The 27,061-nt window shown below is 37.1% G+C and overlaps 1 long non-coding RNA gene across 1 annotated transcript; it reads right to left on the reverse strand.

Annotated features, from left to right (window-relative positions):
• Window positions 1–1,031: 1,031 nt before the first annotated feature.
• Window positions 1,032–4,545, reverse strand: LOC120090412. The gene is made up of 2 exons (XR_005485538.1): window positions 2,971–4,545; window positions 1,032–2,813 (listed from the first exon to the last, which is right to left on the reverse strand). It is a non-coding gene; the product is annotated as an uncharacterized LOC120090412 (long non-coding RNA).
• Window positions 4,546–27,061: the final 22,516 nt, after the last annotated feature.

A 27,061-nucleotide genomic window follows, 5' to 3' on the forward strand; every position in this document is an offset into this window, starting at 1 on the left:
TGGTATCTGGCTACTTTGCAGCTGCCCTTCAATCAATAGCCAAATAGATGAGACAAGATCACCAACCATATTTCTGAACTTAGAAATCTGCTTGGCCCTTATTCTCTCTCTTTGACAGCTTGCCTTGCATGCAACGCGAAGTACATACTAAGAGTTCTGCTCTCCATAGAAAACCTGACACAAGAAAAGAAACAAATCAAAAGTAAAAGAATGCTCTAACTAGAAACTTAACTAAACAAACATAAATGGCTTCCCCGACAATGATGCCATTTTGATCTAAAAGATTTACTATCGCCTGTAAACCTCTACTAATCAAAGAAATTTTATAATACCAAACTACTCCTATCACTAAAAAAACATAACAATAGTGGTAAGTCTAGGTTGATTCGTAGGGAAGTGCAATCTTTTTCGTTAGGCCAATTTACTAGTTATAACGGTGAATGCGGGGGTTTAATGTGATATAAAGAATGAGTGTGAAATTAAAATAAAGTGGATAAATGTACTCAAGGATTGGATATTCTAGCTTTTGAGAGTAAATGAACTTCTATGTAATTTCTCATCATCGAATTATTTAGATTAGCTCATATCGATCATGCTTGACACAACAACTTACTTGATTAGCCTTAACAAACATCTACAAAGGCAGACAACTAAATAAGACTTAATCATGCAACCGATCCGAGCTTAATTAAAACTTCTGATGAAGCCCTAATTAACTAAATGCAATCAATTCTACCAAATCCGTAGTGATTGTGAAGAATCAATTCACACTTGCATTAAGTTATAGGTTTCTATTGTGTAGTTAATTAATTGGATAGCCAACCTAATTAACCTAGTTTCTTTGAACTAAATCAGACCCGACAATTTAGGATTCAAGACTAGACTAAAAACTTAGCATGCAAGATTCAATTTTTTCTACTTAGTGACTTAAGCTAGATGATGAAATAACACATCGTGCAAGCCTAAAAATCCTTAGCAATCGAAATACATTCAAAGGAACGATCGTCAATCAATAAACATAAATTAAAGAATTAAAATGAATTCAAAGATGCATAAGTACGATATGAAATTAATACAAAGAATCCTCATAGTTATTACATAGGTTAACATCCCAAGACCTAGAACCGAGAAACTCACCTCATTGAAAAAGGAAAAAGAAACAAGTCGATTCGAGCCATGGAATACAACCCAAAATTTGTAAAATCTCACCTAAAATAAGATGCAAGAATAATGAAAAATAAGTCAGGCTAACGGTCTCCCTTTTCTCCATCTCTCTGCATATCTAAAACCTTAAATAGGAGGGTGTATTTATAGAAGAAGTTGGGGTAATGCCACAACGGTTCAGTAGAGCGCAACTGTGTTCTGGCCTTCTGCCGTTGAGCGTTGCGCATAGTGCCATTACCCCTTTCGATTGATCCATCTGCGTGCGCCTCTTTTTTTTCTGTCAAAGTTTGTAGCACCGCTACGCTCTCACCAAGCCATGCTACTGCCTTCCAACGCCGCACATAGCACATAGCTAGAGCAGTGGCACTCCCTCAAAGGGAAAAACTATAATTTTCCCTCTTTTGCAGCTACTTGCTCCGTTTTGGCCCATAATGCACCCAAAACGTCCTGATGGTCTGCTCATTTATCTGTCAAAAGCACTAAATAAAGTATTAAATACCTAAGAACCAACATGATTTATGTGAGAATAAATAGCTCCTTTGGAGAGCTATCAAACACCCCCAACCTAAACCTTGCTAGTCCTCAAGCAAGAGAAAACGCACAAGCACAAAACAAACAACAACAACAAAAAAAAGGTTTTGCATTTTAGTTTAACTTGGGCATCAAACCTAAAATATGCTTCAAAACTTAAAAACATGAAACTTACAAGTCAATGAACAATTTAGAACTTTCTCTATTATTTCTCGCGTGTGTGTGTGAAATAACCAACCTAGGTGGACTGTATAGACTCGGGACAACCTTATGGAATCTTCCATCCATCTTTTCCCTATTTCTAGCTTGAGCACCAGCTTTTGAAAAACCAAAACTATTCAAGAAAGTAAGACTTCGGCTAAGGTGCCTGAAACTCATGCACACAAAACATAAAAAGCATTTCTTTTACCTAGAGGGCTAGTTTTCACACAACCAACCGTAAGAACTTAATCCACTCTTTTCTCAGGGGGTCCTAACTTATCTCGGTAGAGTTAGCTCTTTTCACCCCTAGCATGCACTCACACAACACTTTTTCTTACTTTTCTTTCTCTTTTCTTTTTCTTTTTCTTTTTGCTTTTTTTAAACACTTTTTTATTTTCCCCATAGGCTAACACTCTTTTATTCTCCTTAATCTCATATTACATCCTATCTATCTAGGTGAATCTCTCGTTGATGGGGCCTTTCGGGGCGACAACAGACTTATAGACACATAAACCCATTCTAAGTCCTAAGAGAAAAAACTAAGGTAGTTTGTGCACTAGGAGGCAAGGAATGCAAGAAAAATTTTAAACAGGACTCATTTAATGCTCATTTCACATAATCAAGTAAAGAAGCATACAAGCACATCCTAGGCCATTTTAATCAAACAAAAATACAAAAACATTTTGTAAAATTTTGTGCACAAAAACAGGACATACAAAATACACATACGAGAGACAAATAAAACAAGCAACATGCAACTCACCTACCCTCAACCTAAAATGATGCATTGTCCCTAATGCATGTAAGCAAGCGAAGAAGGACAAAATAAAAAGGGAAACAGAAAACCTTCCCTTATTTGAAGTCCATGAGGGGTGGGTTGCTTGGGCAATGCAAGGATAAAAATAAAAAGAGAAAACCTGTAAAAACAAAACTCTAGCCAGAGAAAAATATCTAGAAGAAGTTCAGTTAAGATTACTCCTAAAAACTAACCTAGAAAAGAAAAGAAAAACTAAAAACCTAAAAACTAAAAAAAATTATGAGCACAAAAAAAAAAGGAAAGGGATAGCTACTGACCATCCGAGTCTGATGAGTTAGGCTTTTGCGGGACATCTGGCTGAAAGCCCATGGCAGCGAAGTAGAGAAGTTGGTGTTCCTCCATAGAGGTCATCCATCTCTCCATACACCGTACTACTCTCGCAGGGTTGCGCACCTCCCTCAGACACTCTTCAGAGATCCTGAGGGCGCATAAACTCACCGACTTCTCCTCGGTTGCCTCTTCAGCCACTCTTTCTCCTCCCCCTAGATTGTCCCCTAGCTAATTGGCCTTAACTTCCTCTTCTCTTTCTACCGCATCTACACGACCTTTAAATGTTGGGATGGTGGTCATGTTAATCGGAGCCTTATGAACCGCCCTCTCATTTTGCTCTCTGATCTCTACATCCGACCATCGATAAAGCTCAGTGATAAGGCAAGAGAAACCCATGCCACCAGTGGTATTGTAACAGTCTCCTCATCAGATTTGGGCAAAAATGACCTTACCGACGTTAAAAGATAAACAGTACAGATGCAGTAAAGCAATTTCACCTTATCTTAGGTCACATCCATTAATTTGGTGCATATAGACGCGTGCCAGATTTGGTTCGAGACCAGTAGGTCCCGACTCCTAAGCTTGACCGGCTCACCATTCGTCCTTTCCTAGTTGATCCCTTGTCCACAGAGGACCTCAACAACTAGGCATTTATCGAAGGGCCAAGGCAAAAAATGAGAATACTCGTCATCCTTTATATCAGCCACTTCGTAAACATTGTTTATGCGAGAAGAAGAAAAAGAAACCGGTATCCCTTTTAACAACAGAGACATCCCTGTCCTCTTATATGTTAGTATAAAATTCCCTAACAATTAGATCTATCCTAACTGCGGGGTGACTAGCTAACTCCTCCCAATCTCGCCTCTCAATCTCGACGGTAATGTGAGGGTAATAGTCCTCCCCTAACGATAAGACTCTAAGGAATAAGGATTTTGGTTGCTATTATCCTACGGAAGTGCTCAAATGCACCTAAAGGAGGAAATCTACTTTGGTTGTACTAGGGCCGATTATCAGAGGTACTAGCTACATTTTTACTCCTATTTCTTTCGGGTGACATCAAAATTTTATGCTAATTGCACAACTTTGGGCAACTCGAATAAAAGCTAAGCGAAAAATTCAACCTAAAACTCTAAAAAAATTCTCCTAAACTACCCACCCCCAACCTGCAATAATAAAAACCACAACAAAAATTCAACAATTCAATCCAAACTACAACACTTGAATTTCCATTTCTCCACAAATTTACAAATGAAGCACAGATCAATGAATCAGAGAAAATTAACCTAAATCTAGAAAATTTCAAGCAAAGATCAAGAGAGAATCAAGAAAACAAGAGATTTTATCTTAGTTTGAAAAAAAAAAACTCCAAAGATGCCGAAAATCCCAATTTTTCGTTGGGTTGAGGAAAACCACTGAAATTTTATGGAAGGGTGGTGAAGAAATCAAGTTTTGTGGAAGAAATCATGATTTTAGGTGATGGGTAGGCAATATTTAGTGGGAGAGTGAAGAGAAAACAAGAGAACAAGAAGAAGAGTTAGGGCATTCTGTCCTTTTCGCATGGAATGGATCTATTTTAAAATAGATTTGTTTGTAGCGTAGTGGCACTCTTCACAGATTTAATAAATTTATTTTTATTTATTATGTTTTTATTTAAAGAAAAAGAAGAAAACAATTTTGAAAACCAATTAAATTAAACTAAACTAATTAATCTATCTTAAAGCAAATTAAACTATTCTATCCTAAAAGGCAATAATTTTTTTCACCTGGCCCCATCTAGGAAGGCCAAATTTTTAACGTCGATTGCTCCACATGACTCGTCCTTCTTTCATGGTACGGAGAAATTCTCGTATTTCTTCGACCCCTCCTTACTTGAGTTGATGTAGAACTCAATGCTCTAAAGAAACTTCATCTTTTAAAGGATGCTGGATAGGTCTAATTTGAGTTTTTTGGTATGTCTAAAAAAAGGAAAAAAGAAAGAATCAAAAGGCTCAACAGACTCAAACAAGTCCCAAGTAGAAAAAGACATGACAGACTCTTGAGAACAGAAAGAAGATATCGGTTGATGGAATAGGGCGAGGTCTATCGACCTCTAAATCTATCACCTGAGATTCATTGTGTTTAAGTTCAAATTATTCTTCTACCTCGACGATTGGGGTCGACCATGATGAGAGGTCCATGTCATCGTCGTCGTCATCAAAGTGAACTACCCAATGGAGGAATGCCTCGGTTAGCCTGAAGGTGATGCAGTTGTAGCGAGAACTCCTCCAATTTCCTAATCGAGGCAGCAATTTGAGCAAGCAAGTCACTCAAACACTATACCTCAGCTCTAACCTCCATTTCAAACTGAAGGCTTTCTTGCTGAAGTTTAAGAAGATCCCGCTGCATAGAGAACTGATGGTTAAACAATTCTCTAACTACACCTTCTAAAAACATACCTTGGTTGGCCTCCTCATGAGCAAACTCTGACGGCTCGTGGATGGTGGGATGGTGGTAGTAAGATGGTTACGTGTAGGAATTACCATGTTCACTGGTCCATCCAAGATGGGTGCAAGGCTCAGGCTCCCAATGACTAGGGTGACTTCTCAAGGAAAGACTTGTTGGTATCGGGCTCTTTGTAGCTTCCCTTCAATCAACAGCCAAATAGATGAGATAAGATCATCAAGAATATCTCTGAACTCAGAAATCTGCTTGGCCTCTTGTTCTCTCTCTTCGACAGCTTGCCTTGAATGCAACGCGAAGTACACAATAAGCATTCCGTTCTCCATGGCAAACCTGACACAAGAAAAGAAACAAATCAAAAGCAAAATAATGCTCTAACTAGAAACTTAATTAAACAAACATAAATGGCTTTCCCAACAATGAAGCCATTTGGATCTAAAAGATTTAGTATTGCTTGCAGATCTCTACTAATGAAAGAAAATTTATAATATCGAATTACTCCTATCAAGAAAATTTATAATATCGAATTACTCCTATCACTACAAATATGTAGCAATAGTGATAAGTCTGGGTCGATCCGTAAGGAAGCACGATTTGTTTCGTTAGGCTAATTTATTAGTTAGAGCAGTGAGTGGGGGGAGGGGGGTTGATGTGATATAGAGAATGAGCTTGAAATGAAAATAAAGTGAGTAAATGTAATCAAGGATTGAATATTCTAGTTCTTGAGAGTAAATGAACTCCTATGTAATTTTTCATCATTGAATTATTTAAATTAACTTATATCGATCATACTTGACACAACAATTTACTTGATTAGCCCTAACAAGTATCTAGAAAGGTAGACAACTAATTAAGACTTAATCATTCAAGCGACTCAAGTTTAATTAAAACTTCTGACGAAGCCCTAATTAACTAAATACAATCAATTCTACCAAATCGGTAGCAATTGTGAAAAATCAATTAATACTTACATTAAGTTTTAGGTTTTTGTTGTGTAGTTAATTAATTGGATAGCCAACCTAATTAACCTAGTTTCTTTGAACTAAATCAAACCAAACAATTTAGGATTCAAAACTAGACTAAAAATCCTAGCATGCAAGATTCAATTTTCGCTACTTAGTGACTTAAGTTAGACTAAGAAATAATACATCATGCAAGCCTAAAAATCCTTGAGAATCAAAATACATTCAAAGAAATGATCATCAATTAAATCAATAAATATAAATTAAAGAATTAAAACGAATTCAAAGATGCATAAGTATGATATGAAATTTATACAAAGAATCCTCAAAGTTATTACATAGGTTTACATCCCAAGAACTAGAACTGAGAAACTCACCTTATCGTCTTCATAGACAAAGGAAGAAGAAACGAGCCGATCCGAGCCATGGAATACAACCCAAAATTTGTAAAATCTCACCTAAAATAAGATGCAAGAATAATGAAAAATAAGTGTGGCTGATGACCTCCCTTTTCTCCATTTCTCTACATATCTAAAACCCTACATAGAATGGTGTATTTATAGAAAAAGTTGAGGTAACGTTGCGGCGCTTCGACAGAGCGCAACTACCCTCTATTCTTCTACGGTTCGGCGTTGCATATAGCGCCACTACCCCATTCGATTGATCCATCCACGCGCGCCCCTCTTTTTTTCCGTCAAAGCTCGTAATGTCGTGGCGCTACTGCTATTGCCTTCCAGCGCCTAGCTAGCGTAGTGGTGCTCCCTCTAGAGCCAAAAATGTAATTTTTCCTTTTTTGCAGCTACTTGCTCCGTTTTGGCCCGAAATGCACCCAAAACGTTCCAATAGTCTCTCTGCTAATTTATCTGACAAAAGCATTAAATAAAGCATTAAATACCTAAGAACCAACATGATTTAGGTGAGAATAGATAGTTCATTTGGAGAGCTATCAAATATCATTGACAAACACCAAAGCAACTAATGTATTACCAGAACCTTGAGCAAACAAAGAATAATCAGCCTTAGATTGTCTAAAACCAATAGAAACTAAGACATCAGAGAACTTAGCAAACCATTGGCGAGACACTTTCTTAATTTTATAAATGGATTTCTTCAATCGACTCACAAGTTTTCCATTATGAGAAGTAGTGTTTAAAGGTTTGTAACAAAGTGGAAAATCCATCTATACCTCTTCGAATAAGTCTCCATGGAGGAAGGCATTATTCATATCAAATTGAAGTAAAGGCCAATGATATGTGATAGCTAATGTAAGAAGAACACGTATAGTTACTAACTTTGCCACATGAGAAAAAGTTTCTATGAAATCCAACCCTTCCTGTTGAATATACCTTTTAACAACTAACCGAGCCTTTTACCTCTCAATAAATCCATCCACATGGTGTTTGATCTTATAGACCCATTTTCATCCAATACTATGCATTGATGAAGGCAGAGGAACAACATCCCAAGTGTTGTTATCTTCCAAGGCTTGGAGTTCAAGTTGCATTGCTTCCCTCCAATGGTCATAAGGCATGGCTTGATGGTAAAATTGAGGTTCATACTAGGATGAAAGATCAATGGAAAAGGTGAAAAATGTGGATGAAATGTGGTCATAAGAAAGGGTTGAGTGAAGAGGATATCATATGAATGAAGTTTGAAGAGGGGAGTTAATGGCTAGACTACAATGATAATCTTGTAAGTAAGAAGGAAGTTGTATAGTTCTTATTATTCTTCGAGTTTGTAAAAGTATAATAAAAGGTTGTTGGGATGAAGATGAAGGATGAGAGGTTAGGAATGTGTTTGATGAAATATTAAGGATGATGTTTTGAGTTGGAGGATTGGATATCAGAGAGGATGAGGATGGCTCGTGGGAAGGAAATATTTGAGATGGAAAGAAGAGGTTGTGTTGTCCATATTAGTGGGGGCAAATTCAATGTTGTCAGAATGTAAAGGTGGGGTGAAACAATTTGGACAAGATGGATGAGATGAAATATCACTATTAAAGGCTTTTAATAATACAACGTTATGTGAAAGGTGAGATTCTTCGGTTTCCAAGGTGACTTTATGGAAGGAAAAAATGCTTTCATGGAAGATAACATCACGTGAAATGAAGAACCTATTATTGTCAACGTCAAAAAGTTTGTAGGCCTTCATAGCTAGTGGATAACCAACAAACACAATAGGTATTGGCTTTAGATCAAACTTGAACCAACTATTGGATAATGTGGAAGAAAAACACAAGCAACCAAAGGTTTTTAGCCTTGAGTAATCAACCATTTTTCCTTGTAGTAGTTCATGTGGTGTTTTCCAAGCAAGAAGAGGTAAAGGTATCTGGTTAATAAGATACACTGCAGTTAAGATACACTCATTCCAAATTTTGAGAGGAATCCGAGATTGGAAGAACAAAGCTCAAGCAACATTTAAAATATGTTGATGCTTGCGTTGAACAACAGATTTTTGTTCTGGTCTACCCACACATGAATATTGATGTAAAATTCCTTTTTGCAAGAAAAAATTAGTAAATGATAACTCAGGGGCATTATCCGATCAAAACGCCTTTACTTTATTGTTATATTGAGTCTCCACATATTAAAAAAAACTAAGGTATTATACGCAAAACATCAGACTTGTTCTTCAACATAAAGACCCAAGTGTATCTACTATAATAATATACTAAAGTGAGAAAATATTTGTGACCACCATGAGAGCAAACAGAAAAGGGACCCCAAATGTCAGTATGTAGTATATCAAAGACAATTGATGACCTATTGTTATGAGATTCAAAAGACTGCTTCTTTTGCTTGGCTAAAAGGCATATCTCACAAGGATATGCATTATTCAACAGAGAAAAATGAAGAAGTAAGACATGTTTTAAAGCAGATAAATGAGAAATAGAAGGACGACTAAGCCTTGAGTGCCATATAGTAGAAGAAATAGCTGAAACAACATCAACCGAAACATCCTTTAAAAAGTCAACATCAACATATAGTCATTCAAAAAGATACAAACCATCACGCTGTAGGATTGTATCAACAACAGCGAAAGCACAAGGATCATCTAAGCACTCAAATTCACTAATTTTGGCATAATATAAAGCATGCTTCTGCAGAAAAAATGGGTTTAAAGACATACCTCTTGTAGAACTTATTTAAGGTTGCTTCTCCAGCTGCAATCTTCTTCATATCTTGTTGTAGACCACCTCAAGATCTTCTCCACTATTCTCTTGGTGCTCTAGATTGAGTTATGGGACTCAAAACAAGCTTGAATCAAGGGATGATGGAGAAAAACTCACTGCTGCAACCTTGTTGAAGAACCTTTCTTCAAACTAGTTTTTATCTCAAAAACTCTACGGATTGCATGCCCGATTTTCACTCCAATCTTTTCTAATGATTGCAGACATGCAAAGAGAAGAGCTGCATGAGTTGCAGCTCATGCTTGGAGAAGACAAAGGCAAGAAGTTGCTTCATGTGTGAGCTAGTTAGGTGATGGATAATGGAAAAACTCTTTTTTCCATTTTGTGTGTTTTTAGTTTTCCAATTTTCCAATTTTATCTAAAAATCAAATTTTGATTTAAAAAATCTATTTGATTTTAAAAAATTAAAAATTAATTAATTTCATAAATTAATTATTAAATAAAACTTAATTAGTTTAATATCAAATATTAAATTAATTTTAACACATATCCATCTTTATATATTTAAATCATATTTAAATATATAAATTCTCCTATTTCGTTTAATTCTAAAATTAAACATAATTATATCTCATATAATTACTAATTCCCTTAATTCTAATTTGAACGTTTCAAATTAACTTATCACGCTATTCTAGAGCTAGTCCGTTATGAGCTAGTAGGGGAACCTTACGGACCTACAGATCATGGGCTTCAACTATCTGAGATTAATTGGCTAAACTCATTAGACCAGATTAATCTCCATTCGTTAACTAATGGGTCATTCCACTAAAACCCATAGTTGCACTCCACTCACTGTAGATATATTATGTCCACATAATTTAACCATAATCAGTAAGTCGACCCTTCACAGGTTGTTCATAATAACGGTTGGGTTAAATATCTGTTTTACCCTTGAGATTACGTCTTATTCCTCAAGTCCCTACTGATCCTCTAATGAACAACTGGTTTGTGATCCAATCACCAAATCAAACTCTCTCAGCCCAGTGAGAGGGTGGGGCCCCTTGTTCAAGACCTGGATTTAGTACTTGAGAGAATAACCTTTCTCCTATCCTTAAATCGGGTAGGCGTGAACTTCTTCTTGCACCCTATGTCCCCAGCTATCTATCCGATCTTACCCCTGAAATGAGAGTCTTATTGAGCCGGTGTTGTTGAGTCAACCCTCAACTATGCAAATCTAAAGGCAATCTCAAATAAATAGAAGTTCATAGTTAGCTCAGGATTAAGATCGAGTTACCTAGGTTATCTAGGTGAAATAATCGGTCTTAAACAGTAAACAGCGTTATAAAGTAAGAGTGGTTTATTTCTTGGTCCTGATCTTATGCAAACTCATTGCATAGGACGCCCCCACTCCTCATGTCATAACATGTACAAATTAGGATCAGATCGTATGTAGCACTTTACAACTCTTTGTAACAACTATAGAGTAGGCCGCATCCAATGGTGTTACCAGAATAAGGTACCTAACCTCATTCATATACCATAGATCATTTTGACTATTTACTCAAACCCGATCCACTCTTATGTCTCCGCATAAAGTTCAAGTACTTATACAATAGTCATGGGTCTTAGTTTATTGGATTAAGACTTTCATACAATTTATGAGATCAATAACAAGTATATTGATAATAGAAAATGTTTATCATTTTACAAACTGCGAGTTTTTAGGACATAAAACCCAACAATACTCCCACTCGGACTAAAACTCCAGTGGATCAATATATACAAATATATACAATGTTGAGTTTACATGGAGAGAATAAAATGTACAAATACAATAAACTAGGGCATCACAATACCCATAAATTCTCTCACTTGCCCTAGTGATACAAAACTCGTAGACCTAGTCTTACTAGGTGACCCTTGAACACTTTAGCCGAGAGGGCCTTCGTAAATGGATCAACTATGTTTCTTTTGCTAATTCGCTTACCGCAACATACTCAGCTTCCATTGTGGAGTCCATAATACAACTCTGTTTGATGCTTTTCCACACAATTGCTCCTCTGTTAAGAGTGAATACTGACCCCGAAGTTGATTTCCTCGAATTATTATCGGTCTGAAGATCAGAATTAGTGTATCCAGTAAGGATTAGATCCTTAAGACCATACATGAGCATATAATCTCTCGTTCTCCGAATTAGTGTAGCATTTTTTAGTTGTGTGGCCTACAATATTGCAATAGGTACACAGAGGTTGATTCTTGTTGTGTTTGAAAGAAGATTGTTGAGTACTCTATTTGAGGAATTTTGTGAAGGATTTTCAGACTTTTGGACAACAAGTGTAATTGTTGAAGGATGCAGATTCGCAAAAGATTTGTGTTGTTCTTGTTGAACAATAAGTGAGAATTGATGGTTGGAGAAGGGTCCATGAGAAGAATATGAGATTGAGCATGACTAAATTCATCGTTTGGTCCCATCAAGAAACATATGAGATATTCAAATTGGACCAATTTTTCAATGGACTTTACACCACTACAACTACATTTTCCTCAGGTACAACCAGGCCTATATGACATATATTCATCCTAGAGACTCTTCATCTTGGTGAAATACATGGTCACTCAATCTTGTTCTTGTTTTAAATTGGACAAACCACATTTCAGATGAAAGATGTGTGATCCTTTTCATTTATGAAAATGATTTTGAAGATCTAGCCAAATCACTCGAGCTGATTTAGTGAAGAGGATGCTCAATGAAATTCCTTTGGAGACGGTGTTGGATTTTATGCCCTAAAACTCGTAGAAAGTAAATGTAATTTATTAACCATCATCGATAGAGAGTTCTCGATGTTATTTCAATAAATGTTATTGATTGTGTTGTATTCTATTTTGTCTTCATAACCATAAATCCAATAAAATAACATCCAATTTTGTCTTATGAATCTTGAACAATATGTGGAGACCTACAGGGATCAATGTTCAAGATACAACTTAAAGGGTCTATAGTATAGGGATAAGGTTGGGTACCTTATCTCGGTGACACTATGGATATGACCCACTTTTTATTTGATACAAAGGAAATGATCTAAAGTGTTCAAGTAGGTGACAGACGAGTGGAGGTATCTTATGCAATGAGTTTGCATAAGACTAGACCGCGAAATAGTGACCACTATATGTAAACTATTGACTAGCTAGGTTTCTATTTCAATAGGATGACCTAGACAACCTAGTCTAAATCTTGAGTGTTATTATGAACTCGTGTTCACGAGGGATTGTCCTTTGATTTGTATGGTGAGAATGACTAGTTTGCCGACTCAATAAACCTACCACTTTGGGGACAAGACCAAGTGGGGAGCTGGGAACATAATAACACAAGATGGAGTTCACTCCTTCCCAACTTTAGGGTAAGTAGATGAGTGTTTCTTAAGTGGTGTCTCTGGGACTTGAACAAAGGGCCCTGCCCTCTCACTGGCCTGAGAGGGTTTTTTGTTTAATGGTAGAACCATAAATAGGTTATTCATCAGAGGAGCAGCAATACTTAAGAATACAAAGGTAACCCAAGGGTAAAATAGTAATTTAACCCAGTTGGTGTTACAAACACTCATGATGGACTAACTTGCTGTTATCAGTCTATATCTGTGGACATAGAAATGTATTTGCACTAAGAAGAGTGCAGCTGTGAGTCTTTATTGGAGTGTACCCACAATTAACGAATATTGATTAATTTCGTTAATGAGTTTAGTCAATTAATCTTATATCGTTGGAGCTTCAGATCTGTAGGTCCACCAGGACCCCTTGTTAGCTCACTAAAGGATATTAATGAGGAATGATTTGAATTGTTCAAATTAATTGAGAAAATTGTATATTGATGTGATTAATATATAATTAATTATAGATGTGATCTATAATTCAAATTATGTAAGAGAGACATTTTTTAATGAGATTCAAAGATTAGATTTATATGAATTGGATAGTCCTAAAGAAATGTATACATATAAATATGTGATATTTATATGTTAACTAACTCTATTAAATATGATTTAATATAGTTACTTAATTGATTAATTAATTGATTAAGAAATGATAAAGAGGTGGAAGAGTATAAACATATGACATATATATATATATTTAAATCAATTAACTATATATTAAATTAGATTTAATACGGGATTATTTAATTAATGTGCTAATTAATTAAATAAGGGGTTATTTAATTAATTGACATCAAGGGTAAAAAGGGAAATATTTAGAGAAGGGGTAAACCCTTCTTCATATAAATTCATCTTATTAGCACATTTAGGGCAAGAATTGATTTTGTGAAAATCATACCCTAGCCTCCAAAAAGAATTCCTCTCTACACTCTCTCTACACTCTCTCTACCTCTTCCTCTTCCAAGGGTTGAAGACCACTCATCTAACTCTTTAAATCCTAGAGAATAACAAGGTTATTCTTGTGGTAGTATTGGTGATCGTTGAGAAGATGTTCGTGTGTAGAAGAAGAGGAATTTTGAGAAGTTTGGGAGTCTATGAAGGTAAGAATCGTTCATCCCTTTGTTTCTCCTATTTATTGCATGTTAAGTATGTTGGTTATCTTCTTATCCTCTATTTTAGTATGTTGTCTTTTTGTTTCTTCCAAATGGAAAAACTGAATGCAAGATGTTCTCATGCTTCTGCTCAAGATTCAATCTCTACAGTTGGCATCAGAGCCAATTTTTTGCATTTTGTTTTTCACATTTTGGAAAAAAATCAGTGTAGAAATGTGGGTTATAATCTGCATTCTGAATATGAGGCTTGCAATATTGGTTGTTTACATTTTTTGGCACTTAGCTTTACGTTTAAATTCTATTAAAATGTAAGTTTTTGGGCATTTATGTTTTTCTATTTAGTTTGTAAGTCTGCATCGATCGAGGAGCAAGAGTTAGTGAAGAGACCGGTGAAAAATGGAGGTTTTCGGTCAAAGTTTGGAGCAAAATGAAGCAAAAGGGAACTTTTAGACTGTAGCGTCGCAACGCTGCTATCAAAGCATTGTGACGCTGGAGGGCCAAGTGAGACAAACAACATACGTAGTGTTGCAATGGTACCCCCTAGCATTGCAATGCTTCGAACTTCATAGGCGCGCGTGAGGAGTCCAACGGTCGTGGGTTCAAGTCTCCTCTCTAGTGTTTATAGCAGCTTTTTTTTTTTTTTTTTTGTATTATGTAGTTTTTTTTATTTTTATTAATTGAATTAATATAAATTATTTATATTAGTTTAATTAATTTTTTAGGGTGTCAAAATTTAGTCCAATTTTTGCTATTCATTTTAATTTATTATGCATTGGATGTATGTTTAAATTAATACATGAATTTATATTACATAATATATGTCATATAGATTTAAAATCCCACCGTAGGATAAACATTTTCATGTATCATGATTAAATATAAATGTTAAATTTTATGGATGCACAATTTTATTGGTATGCCAATGCATCATAATATAAGTGTTACATTATTGTGATGTACGATTAAATAAGCATGTTCATGCATCGTACAAAGTTATAAATGTTATAATGTATGGTGAAATGATGAATATGTATGTTCACTTTTCACAGATGACAAATATAAATGTTATATTTTTCAATGAAAATAAACCGTGCATTGAGCATGATGCTACTTAAGTCACATCTTCCTCAGATTACCCTTTTAATCCGAGAAGGGATGTGAATGTTGGGGATGATGCCCTAAAGTCTCGTGTCCTGTAGTTTATAAACAGTTTGTATGACGCTTGTGATGTATAATATATGATATTTACTTCACTTCTTGACTTTACACATTTGGATTTTTTATTTGCTTTATCACAAACCAATAAACTAAAATCTCTGGTTGTCTTTATGTAACTTAAGTGTGCATATGGTGACATGCAAGTAGATCATGTCTTAAGTGCTAACCAAAATGGCCTGTAGTATATGGATATAGGAGGGAAACCTTATCCTGGTAACGATACGGATGCGGCCCGTTTTGTGGAATAGTTACAAATGTTGTGACTTGTCACAGATGGTCTGATCCTGATCATTTGTGTAGGGGACATACAAGCGGGGGTGTCCTACATAAAGAGTTTGTATAAGACGTGACCACTGAAGTGTTAACGTCTTGTTATATAACACGTCATGACAGAACTTTCACTTTTCTAGGAAATGACCAATAGGTCACTTTTTCTAGGATGACCATAGGTAACATGACCCTCAATCCTAAGTGAGTTGGGAAACTCCTGCCATTGAGGGCGGTCCTTTGATTTGCAATGGGTGCGCAGTGGCCAAGTCGCCGACTCAAACTACACTTTGGGGATTGTCTGTTTGAAGGTTGGGAACTCAGCTACAACAATTTGGATTTCACTCATTCCCCGAAAGCAGAGGTAAGTAGATAGATAGCTCCCTTAAAGGTTGATCCGGGGCTTGAACGATTGTGGCTGCAACACAACCTTCTCAATGGCCTGAACAGGGTCCACACATAGTAGGGACTATGTTATAGTGTTCATTAGAAGTTTGAGATCAGTGGTACTTAAGGAGTGAGATGTAACTATAGGGGAAAAACAGTAAATTGGCCTAGCTGTATTTACGAGCATCTGAGAAGAGTTATCGTACTCATGATTGGTTATATCCGATGGGCACAAAAATATATCTGTGGTAAGAAGAGTTCAGTTGTCGGTCTTTAGTGGAATACTTGGCAGTTAACGGATAGTGGATCTCGTGGCTAAAGAGTTCAGTCAATTATTCACGTACTATTGGAGCTTCGAGCCATAGGTTCATAAGGTCCCCTTGGTAGTGTAGATACAAGTTGAGAATTAGTTTTTGGGTGAGTTTGAAATATTCAAATTGACAAGAGGGAGTTCGATTATATATGATATAATTGAACTAGTTAATTATATATGATATGATTGACTAAATGTATGAGATACATTAATATGGAGGAAATTGGATATAATATGGTTTATATCAAGTATAAGAGAAAACACTATTGTTGATATATGATATCAAACTATAGGTTATGAATATAATATGATTATATTTATTATTTTATTAATTGGACAGTTATGAGATAATTGCCCGACATTTTCTCCGAAATCATGCGTTCGTGGGAAGTTCAATTTGGTTTTCGTAACTGAAGAATAAAATGAAAATGATTTTCATTTTGCAAGATACACGCATAATTTCTTACGGTGTGATTCACATTCTATCGCTTAGTGATTGAGAGCATATACGATAAGCTCACATTTGCTAAACGACCACACACCTGCGCTCGCACTTATCTAAACAATCTCTTTCCCTTTACCTAAACGAACGCTTAGCGCCCAAGCCTTACTAAACGATCATATAGACAATCGCTTAGTGTTTCCTACACGATTGTGTACCTCGCCTAAACAATCAAGCACCCCGACTATATAATAGTCTGTCCTTTCTCCCACTTGCTTGATCTTTGTACACGATAGCCTTTCCTCCTCACCTGTACCAAATCCAAACAAAGCCCATACTTTTGATTCTCACTCCGAGAATACCGAAGGCTCCGAGTGGTGGTGTCCTCCCCATTGCCTGTTGTTCTAGTGAGAGTGCAAGGAGTTCGTTCGTGGAGAGAGCGAGATTACAAGTGAAGAAAGTATTCAATTGGTATGTTTTCTCGGTCTCTTGTTTATTTATCCTTTAAGCATGCCAGTAATTTAATGTTGTTAATGCATATCTGTATGTGTGAATGTATATGTGGAAATTCTGTCACAATGAATTGGAAAGATCCACTTCTGCTTAGAGGTACTCTTGTATAAGAGTTCCTTCAATTGGTATCAGAGCCAGGTTTCTGATATTCCAAATTCATTTATGCAAATAATTGCATTTACATTCTCGATAGGTGAAGCATGTATACTCTCGTTTTAAGTGTTAATTCGTTTGTGGATGTGTTGATTAATGGAGTTTTCTGGGATGAAACCTCGGTTTGTTAAATTCTTTTACATTTCCAGTTAATTGTACAGGCCCCTGCGTTTTTGGTCATTATTAATTGCTATCGAGTCTGTAATTTCAAACTTAGTTTGAGTTTTGAGTTGTTCGTGAAGAAGCTTCGTAGCAAGGGTTGTTGCTCTTCGAGGAAGAAGACGATCAAGCATTGGTTGGGTCATGTAGACGATGGGGTAGACGATCGCTGAGTATCTGATATGCAGGTGTTGTTTAATGTGCGCACACTAGACGATCGTATAGCTCAGCAAACCTCATCGCTTAGTTACTGACTCTACGATTGCAGAGTACATTGCATGGTAAATCGTTTATCTATCGCGTGTTAAGCGATCGTCTAGACGATTCGGCTTTACAGCCTCATTGTCGTCTAAGCGATCGTTTAGCTTTCACACTATCGTCTAGTGTGCACTGCACGATCGTTTATCTGGAGGCGTTTCTACATGATGGGAGCTTCGCTCGGCAGTTCAAGACTCGGTTGGTTTGCTCGGTGGAAAAATGTAATAGATATAATTTTTCATTCCGATTTTGAGTTGATTCATCCCGGTCCATTAATCTATTTTTTTTTTCTTACATGAGATGTATGTTCCTTTTATATGTCATATGGTATGCATATATAGAAAAATCCCACCTAGGTTATGCATTGGTCATGCATCATCTCTTTATTATAAATGTTATGATTTAGAGAAGCATGATTTAAATTACGTAAGAGCATGCTCATGCATCATATAATATACGAGTTATATTTATGCATGCATAAAGGCATTGACATGCATCATCTTTATATTATAATTGTTATAGTATAAGGGTGTATGGAAAGCATGTGTGCTTGTTTGCTACTTTTATATAAAAGTTTTGTATAGTAATGATCGGACATTGCATGAAGCATGACACATAGGTTATTTTATAAGCGTTAGAAATACCTTGTTGTGTGGCAATGTGTTTTAGTTGTTTCTTTTTAAAGGTTAAAGAGAAATTAGACCTAAAAGTAATAAGAAAGACATGCATGCTCACTTAGGTTTAATTCATGGTTTTAAAATGTTTAAAACTTGGATGACATAGACCTAAGATCACGGTTCTAATATGATTAAAAACCTTAGGCTTTAATCTTTTAATTAGTTTAATAGGATAAATTGACTAATAAAAGGTTAAAATGTAGGAAATCTATCTATAATGGCCTTTTGTCTAAGGCGGGTTCTGTCTAGGCTGGGGTATTTAAGGTGACAAAAACGTAATACCCCTACATGGGAACCTACCTTGAAAGGTGAATTAGATATATTTGATGCATGCATGCAAGTTAAGAACAATCCATTAAAGTGTTTAAATGTGACTACTTGAACTTGTTTTATTTCAAAGACAAGTTTTTTTCTAGCATACTTAATAAATGACTTAGACTAAAATCAGTAGCCGGATTTTCTAGGTTAATGAACCCCTAGGTAGAACATTCAGTAGAAGGTATTTGGGGTATATGATGCTTCATTTAAACTTTTCACATTTCTCCCTTATTATCTACACCGCGAGATCTACCCTCGGCCTCGTGGCACCCTGAGAGTGTCCCTCTAAAGAATGGTGTTTGGGTAGGTCAATATCAAGGTGGATGGGGAGAATATTCATAGTAAATGGGAGCAGGAAATGCGACAACATATCCCACGGTCTCCTTCGTTGAATTGAATAAAGTTTCTGCACATCGCCTCAAGGCACCCTGTGGGTGTCCGCCTATAAGATGACAATTTTGCGCGTTTCTTTATTTGATCTTCTATAAAAGGATAAGGTTACTTAGTCTCTTGTCCTAATCTACTTCTTCCCTATGGTGGGCTCATTAGGGCGGGACTTTGGCGCCGAAAATGAGGGATCACACTTACGCGGAATTGTTAAGGGTTAACAGTTCTGGACCAAATAAATGGTGGTTGTTAGGTTCAATTTCAAGAGTTGGTTTTGTTTGATGGTTGAGAATGTCTCATCCCAATGAAGGGGCATCTGATCACCCCACCGGTGACGTTTGTCCTGCCTTGCTGGGGCATCATTGCAAAATAGAAGTCTTATCACTTAGAATACTTGGAAACTGTTTTGCTAAAACTAATTGGTTAAAAATGTGGTTTAACAAAGTCTTATAAAAGTTTGTTCAATTTTTAGCAACAGTTTTTAAATGGCTACAGCCACAATCGCTTTGCTTAGCACCGACAAACTTATCAGCGAAAACTATTCGAGTTGAAAACATATGATCACAACGATACTCATCATCGAGGATCTAATGTTTTCCCTTACGGAGGTTTGTCTTATTCCAACTCCAAACACGGTTCAAAATTTTTGGAAGGCATACGAGCGATGGACACGGGCAAACGATAAGGTCTGAGCCTATATCTTGGCCATTTTTAGTGACGTGCTGGCAAAGAAACATGAGCCCATGATCTCAACGCGTGAGATCATGGAGTCCCTGCGGGGGATGTTCGAACAGCCGTCTGGACAGCTCAAGCACGAGGCTCTAAAATACATCTTCAACTCCAAAATGGAGGAAGACACCTCTGTTCGTGAACATGTGCTTAACATGATGGTCCACTTCGATGTGGCGGAGATGAATTGGTCTAGAATCGATGAGGGCAATCGAGTTAGCATCATCCTGCATTCTTTGTCGGAGAGCTTTCTTCACTTTGTTAGTAATGTGATTCTTAACAAAGTGGAATATATGCTTACAACTCTCCTCAAAGAGTTGCAGACATACCAATCTTTACTGAAAAGTAAGGAGAGGAAAAGGGGTGAGGCAAATGTTGCTTCATCTTCTAGGACGTTCCATCGAGGTTTGATCTCAGGAATGAAGTCTGCACCTTCTACTTCTAACTCTGCAAAGGGGAAGAAGAAGAAGGGTGGTAAGGGGAAAGAGAAAGCGCCTGCTAACCCGCCACCTATCGCCCCAATGAGGCGTCCGCTGTCGATTGAAAAAGAAAAATGTTTCCACTGTAACCAGAACAGACACTGGAAGAGGAATTGTCCTCGCTGGCTGAAGGAAAGGAAGGCTGCCAAGGCAGACAAAGGTAAATATGATTTACTTGTGCTAGAAACATGTTTAGTGGAGAATGATGATTTGACTTGGATAATTGATCCGGGCGCCACTAATCACTTTTATTCTTGTTTTCAGGGGATTAGATCCTGGCGACAGCTAGAGGCTGGTGAAATGATGATGCAAGTAGGCACTGGGCAGGTCGTCTCAGTTGTGGCAGTGGGAGGCATCCAGTTAACTTTACATAATAGGTTTCTAGTTTTAAAAGATGTTTATATAGTTCCTGAATTGAAAAGGAACCTTATTTCTATAAAGTGTTTGTTATAATGTAAATATACGCTTTCTTCTAATGTAGATAAAGTGTTTATTCATAAAGATGGTGTTGAAATTTGTACCGCTAAACTGGAAAATAACTTGTATGTGCTAAGACCATTAGCCTTAAGTTCCCTCCATAACATAGAGTTGCTTAAATTTGTCGGAACTCAATCTAAACGTCAACGAATTTCTCCAAAAGAAAATGGCCAACTTTGGCACCTTCGATTAGGGTACATCAATCTCAATAGGATTGAGAGATTGGTGAAGAATGGCCTTCTAAGTGAGTTAGAAGAAAATTCTTTACTGGTGTGCGAATCTTGCCTTGAGGGTAAGGTGACTAAAAGACCTTTTACTAGAAAAGATTATTGAGCCAAAGAGCCTCTTCAGTTAGTACATTCTGAACTCTGTGGTCCTATGAATGTGCGAGCTCGAGGTGGCTATGAGTATTTTATCAGTTTCACTGATGATTACTCTAGGTATGAGTATGTTTATCTGATACAATGGAAGTTTGAATCCTTTGAAAAGTTCAAAAAGTTCAAGGCTGAAGTTGAAAACGCATTGGATAGACGAATTAAAATACTTCGATCAGATCAAGGTGGAGAGTTTTTGGATTTTGGGTTCTAGGACTATTTGATAGAACATGGAATCGTTTCCCAACTCTCAGCGTCGGGTACACATCAGCGGAATGGTGTAGCGGACAGGAGAAATAGAACCTTGTTGGACATGGTTCGTTTAATGATGAGTTACGCTTCCTTACCAGACTCGTTTTGGGGTTTTGCAGTGGAGACTGCGATATATATACTCAATTGTGTTCCTTCCAAGACTGTTGCATGAACACCTCTGGAGTTGTGGAATAGGCGTAAAGCTAGTTTACGTCACTTCCGCATTTGGGGTTTTTCGACACATATGCTTGAGGTAAATGCCAAGAAATTGGAACCACGGTCGAGGTTAGGCTACCACAAAGGTACACGAGAGGGTTATTTTTATGATTCGTCGGAAAATAGGGTATTTGTTTCCACGAACACTACTTTCCTAGAAGAAGATCATATTGGGGAGCACAGTCCACGTTGTAAAGTTGTGTTACATGAGTTTTCCAATGAAACTACTGAAACTTCAACCAGAGTTGTTGAAGAGCCTGCTTCATCAGCAAGAGTTGTTGATGATAGTTCATCTAGTAGGTCAGTTCCACCTCAGGAGTTAAGGGAACCTCGACGCAGTGGGAGGGTTGCGAACTTGCCCGTTCACTATCTGGGTTTCATAGAAATCCTTGCTATGGTAGCAGATGGCAATGTTGAGGATCTGTTGTCTTATCAGAAGGAAATAAAGGATATAGACCGAGATGAATGGGTCAAAGCCATGGATCTTGAGATGGAGTCGATGTACTTCAACTCAGTATGGGACCTTATAGATCAACCTGATGGGGTAAGACCTATAGGTTGTAAATGGATCTACAAGCACAAACGGGGTGCTGATGGGAAGGTGCAAACTTTCAAGGCTCGACTTGTGGCAAAGGGTTATACTCAGGTAGAGGGAGTTGACTATGAGGAGACTTTCTTGTCTGTTTCCATGTTAAAGTCGATCTGCATCCTCCTGTCCATTGCAGCTTATTATAATTATGAGATCTAGCAAATGGACGTCAAGACGGTCTTTCTAAATGGCAATCTTGAGGAGACCATTTACATGGTACAACCTGTTACGCTAAAGAATGATTTCCTTTTTTATGCGTGCACTGTGCCATAAACTCGACACGGTGTTTTTATACATTTTATCTTACAACATGTGAACAAATATGAATATGAATGAAATGGAATGTAATGCTATGTTATCGCTTATGCACACTACTTCTAAATATGCATTGTTAATGATATGCTTGTAGTATGCGATAGAGTAATGCGTGTCACAAGTTTCCTTGCACTGAAACCAAGTATAATTCCAATGCAAGTTTCTCAGAATAATCCGAGATCAAACACAGGGATTGTTTTCATTAATGTGTTATTGATGTGGTATATGCGACCAGTTTTTACAATTAATAAAGAATTGGGTCTATACAGGGATCTAAAGTGCGATGAAAATAAAGTTGCGTTGATAAAATAAAATTGCATTAAAAAGTAAAATCCTAAACTAAGATTATACAAGATACAAGATACATGATACATGATACTGAGGTCAAGACTGACTGTAAAGTTATACAAAGGATCGTGGTATGCGATGACAAGTTTTTATGGATGAATCAGAAAGAGAGAGTAAATAGTAAAAACAACGCAAGTTTGTCAATTGCGTTAAAAATGCAACTAAGGTTTCGCTTTCCCTTGGCGTATACCTCTCGGTGATCAGCCGCATTCCCATATCTCTATGGTGAAACAGGGATGAACGTGATGAACGTAAGGTTACTTCCATCTCTAGAAGTACTTCTCGCTTTAGTTAACGCATTATTCCAATCCTCTCTCGATAGGCGAAATAACATCTTCACTTCTGCTCTCACAGGTGAAGATGTCGTCGAGCATGCTCTAGCTAACCTTAATTATTTATTTAACACAATTAACTCACGCGCTTAATTCTTTCTATTTACCCAGGGAATTAGGAAAACATCATGGAGAAAATGGATTATGGTTGAACGGAAATAGACAGAGAGATGATAATGGTAATGATCATAACAATTAATACTAAGATTAAGCGTCTGATACATGGTGTGAATGATAGAGTAAAGAAGATGAATACAAGTGATGAAACAAAGATTTAGAAACAAATACAAAAGGAGTGTCAACATCTTGACATAGATCTGAACGGAGGTTATGCTTGCCGGCGTGTGGAAGTAATGGAGAGAAAAGCTTCCCTCTCAGGCTTGCTCTTCTGGTAGAAGTGACCTTCGTACAGAGCTTCAATGGTGGGGATTGGAAGGATTCTTTGACCGGAGACTCACTTCTCGGCCTTGTCTCGTGATTATCCCGGATCTACTCTGGAAATCGCTTCAGACCAGTCTCTCTCTCAGATCAGTATATACACGTCTCTATGTATTCAAGTATATTTTTCAGTGAATTTGCATAAGCTATTTATAGGTGAAGCTTGGTTTTTTGACTTCGTGGTCCCCACTTTATGGTTATGGTAGTTCTTGAAATGACGGAGTGAATATTCCTTCTGTTATGCAATCAACCTGTCATAAATGCACAATTGAAAGTTGTACATTTGTCAAAATTCTCAATAAATGTGTTGCTCTTTACATCTTCGATCGATTGCCGCATGCGGTGTTGTTTTTTATTACCGCTGCGGTTGAAATTGCGTTGATCGCTAAGCTCTTGATCGATTGTTGCATGCGTCGCCATTGCATTGATCATCTCTTCATTTCTAAATGATGGACGCAATGCGACGTAGATGTATTGTTTATTTTATCTTTGAGCCATTAACGTATGCGGTGACTGATTTCCTGCAAAATAGAAATTGAAACATCCTCAGGTATCTTCGCAGAACGAGGGACTACATGCTTGTGTATGGATCTAGGGATTTGATCCTTACTGGATACACGAATTCTGACTTTCAGACTGATAGAGACTCTCGCATGTCCACTTCAGAGTCAGTTTTTACTCTTAACGAAGAAGCTGTAGTATGGCAAAGCAATAAGTAGGGGTGTATCGCCGACTCCACTATGGAGGCGGAGTACGTAACGGCTTGTAAAACTGGTAAGAAGGTCGTCTGCCTCAGGATGTTCTTGATAGGATTGGAAGTTGTTCCACATGTGTCTAGGCCCATCACCCTCTATTGTAACAATAGTGGTGCTGTGGTGAACTCCAAGGAGCCTAGGAGTCATAGGCGCGACAAACACATAGAGCGGAATATCAACTGATCTGCGACGGTAGTGCATTAAGGGGACGTGAGCTTTGGAGCACAATATGCTGACCGTTTCACGAAGGCTCTCATGGCTACAGTGATATTGGGTCATTCAAAGCGATAGGTCTACAGGACTGCCCACAGCTTGGAGTAGGGCGCAAGTGGGAGAATTTTATTGTACTAGGCCTTTAGTGGCCTAGTTTATTGTTTTTATACTAGTTTTGTATACCCCACTCGCTTAGATAACTGGGAGATTGTTTGATGGATGATTTGGCCTAACTAGTCTCGTGTTCTGTAATTTGTAAACAGTTTGTATAATATGCTTTGTGATGATATAATGTATGGATATTTACTTCACTTCTTGAGTTTGCAACATTTGGATGTTTTATTTGCTTATACCAAAACAATAACTAGAATCCTAGTTGTACTTTATGGTAACTTAGCTGTATGTGGTTGATATAACAAGTGGATCAATGTCTTAAGTGTATAACCAAAATGGTCTTGTAGTATTATGGATATTAGGGAGGGAAAACTTTGACTGGTAACGCTACCAGATGCGGCCTGCTTTGTGGAATATTATAAGTGTTGTGAACTTATCACAGCATGGGTCTGTCCTGATTCATTCCGTACAGGGGACATGTGAGCGGGGGCATCTTATACAATAGAGTTGTATAAGAACCGCACACAAAGTGTTTAATGTCTCGTTATATAACACCATTTCATGACAGAGACTTCACTTCATTGAGGATGACCACAGCTACTGACCTATCCTGAGTGAGTTTGGGAATTCTGCCACTTTGAGGAGTGGTCCTTTGATTTGACATGGACGAGTGGCCAGCGTTCGCCGATCAAATCTACCCCACTTTAAAGGGAGATTTGTGATTTTGTAAAGGTGGAACTCAACTACACAAGATGAAATTCATCCTTCTTGAAGTAAGTAAGTAGATAAATAATCTCCTCTTAAGGGTTGATCCTGGGCTTTGAACGATGTGGTGTCACACACCTTCTCATGGCCTTGAGAGGTGTGTCCACACATAGTAGGGAACTATGTTTTGTATTGTTCATTAAGAGGGATCATTTGGTACCTTAAGAAATGAGATGTATACAGGGGTAAAATTAGGTAAATTTGCCGAAAACTGTTCTTACAGCATTGGTGAAAGGCTTATGTACTAATGATGGTTATATCTGATGGACACAAAGTATAGGATTGTTATACAATAGCAGCATTAAGCGTTGAGGATTATCTCAACATACTCAAATCACTAATTTTTGCAAAATATTAAAGCATGCTTTTGCAGAAACATGAGTTTCAAGAATACCTCTTGTAGAAGTTCTTCAAAGTCCTTCACCAATTCACTATCTTCTTCAAATCTTGTTGTAGACCACCATAAGGTCTTCCCCACTATTCTCTTGGTTGCCTTAATTGAGTTGTGGCGACTCAAAGACAAGCTTGAATCAAAGTAGAAGGAGAAATGTACCGAAAATCAGTTAAGAACTCTTTTTTTCCAAACCAAAAAATTTTCTCTTAAATCTCTATAGATTGCTCCCTAATTTTCACTCCAATCTCTTCATTATATTGAGATCAACATGCAAAGAAAAGAGTGCAATGCAGTTGCAGCTCATTGCTTGGGAGAAGACAAGGCAAAGATATCTGCTTCTTGTGTGAGGCTTACTCTCAATAAGCATGAGATAATGAAAATGTTCATTTTTCCATCTTAAGTATTTGTTCTTTACTTTCTTTTTTATTTTATTCTCAAAAAATCAAATTTTGATTTTTTTAAAAAAAAATGAAAATTTTAATTAATTTCATAAATTAATTATTAAATAAAACTTAATTAATTTAATATCAAATATTAAATTAATTTTAAACATATCTGATTTAAATATATAAATTCTCCTATTCCATATAATTATATCTCATATAATTACTAATTCCCTTAATTCTAATTTGAATGTTTCAAATTACTTATCACACTATTCTAGAGCTAGTCCATTACGAGTTAGTAGGGGGACCTCGCGGACCTGCAGATCATTGGCTCCAACGATTCGAGATTAATTGGCTAAACTCATTAGACCAAATTAATCCCCATTCGTTAACTAATGGGCCACTCCACTAAAGCCCATATTTGCACTCCCCTCACTGTAGATATATTATGTCCACATGGTTTAACCATAATCAACAAGTCGACCCTTCATAGGTTGTTCATAATAACGGCTGGGTCAAATATCTGTTTTACCCCTGAGATTACGTCTTATTCCTCAAGTCTTTACTGATCCTCTAATGAACAACTGGTTTGTGATCCAATCACTAAACCAAACTCTCTCAGCCCAGTGAGAGGGTGGGGCCTCTTGTTCAAGACCTAGATTCAGTACTTGAGAGAACAATCTTTCTCTTATCCCTAAATCAGGTAGGCGTGAACTCCATCTTGCACCCTATGTCCCCA

Source organism: Benincasa hispida, chromosome 11, assembly GCF_009727055.1.
Source record: "Benincasa hispida cultivar B227 chromosome 11, ASM972705v1, whole genome shotgun sequence".
In the NCBI taxonomy this organism is placed as follows: Eukaryota; Viridiplantae; Streptophyta; class Magnoliopsida; order Cucurbitales; family Cucurbitaceae; genus Benincasa; species Benincasa hispida.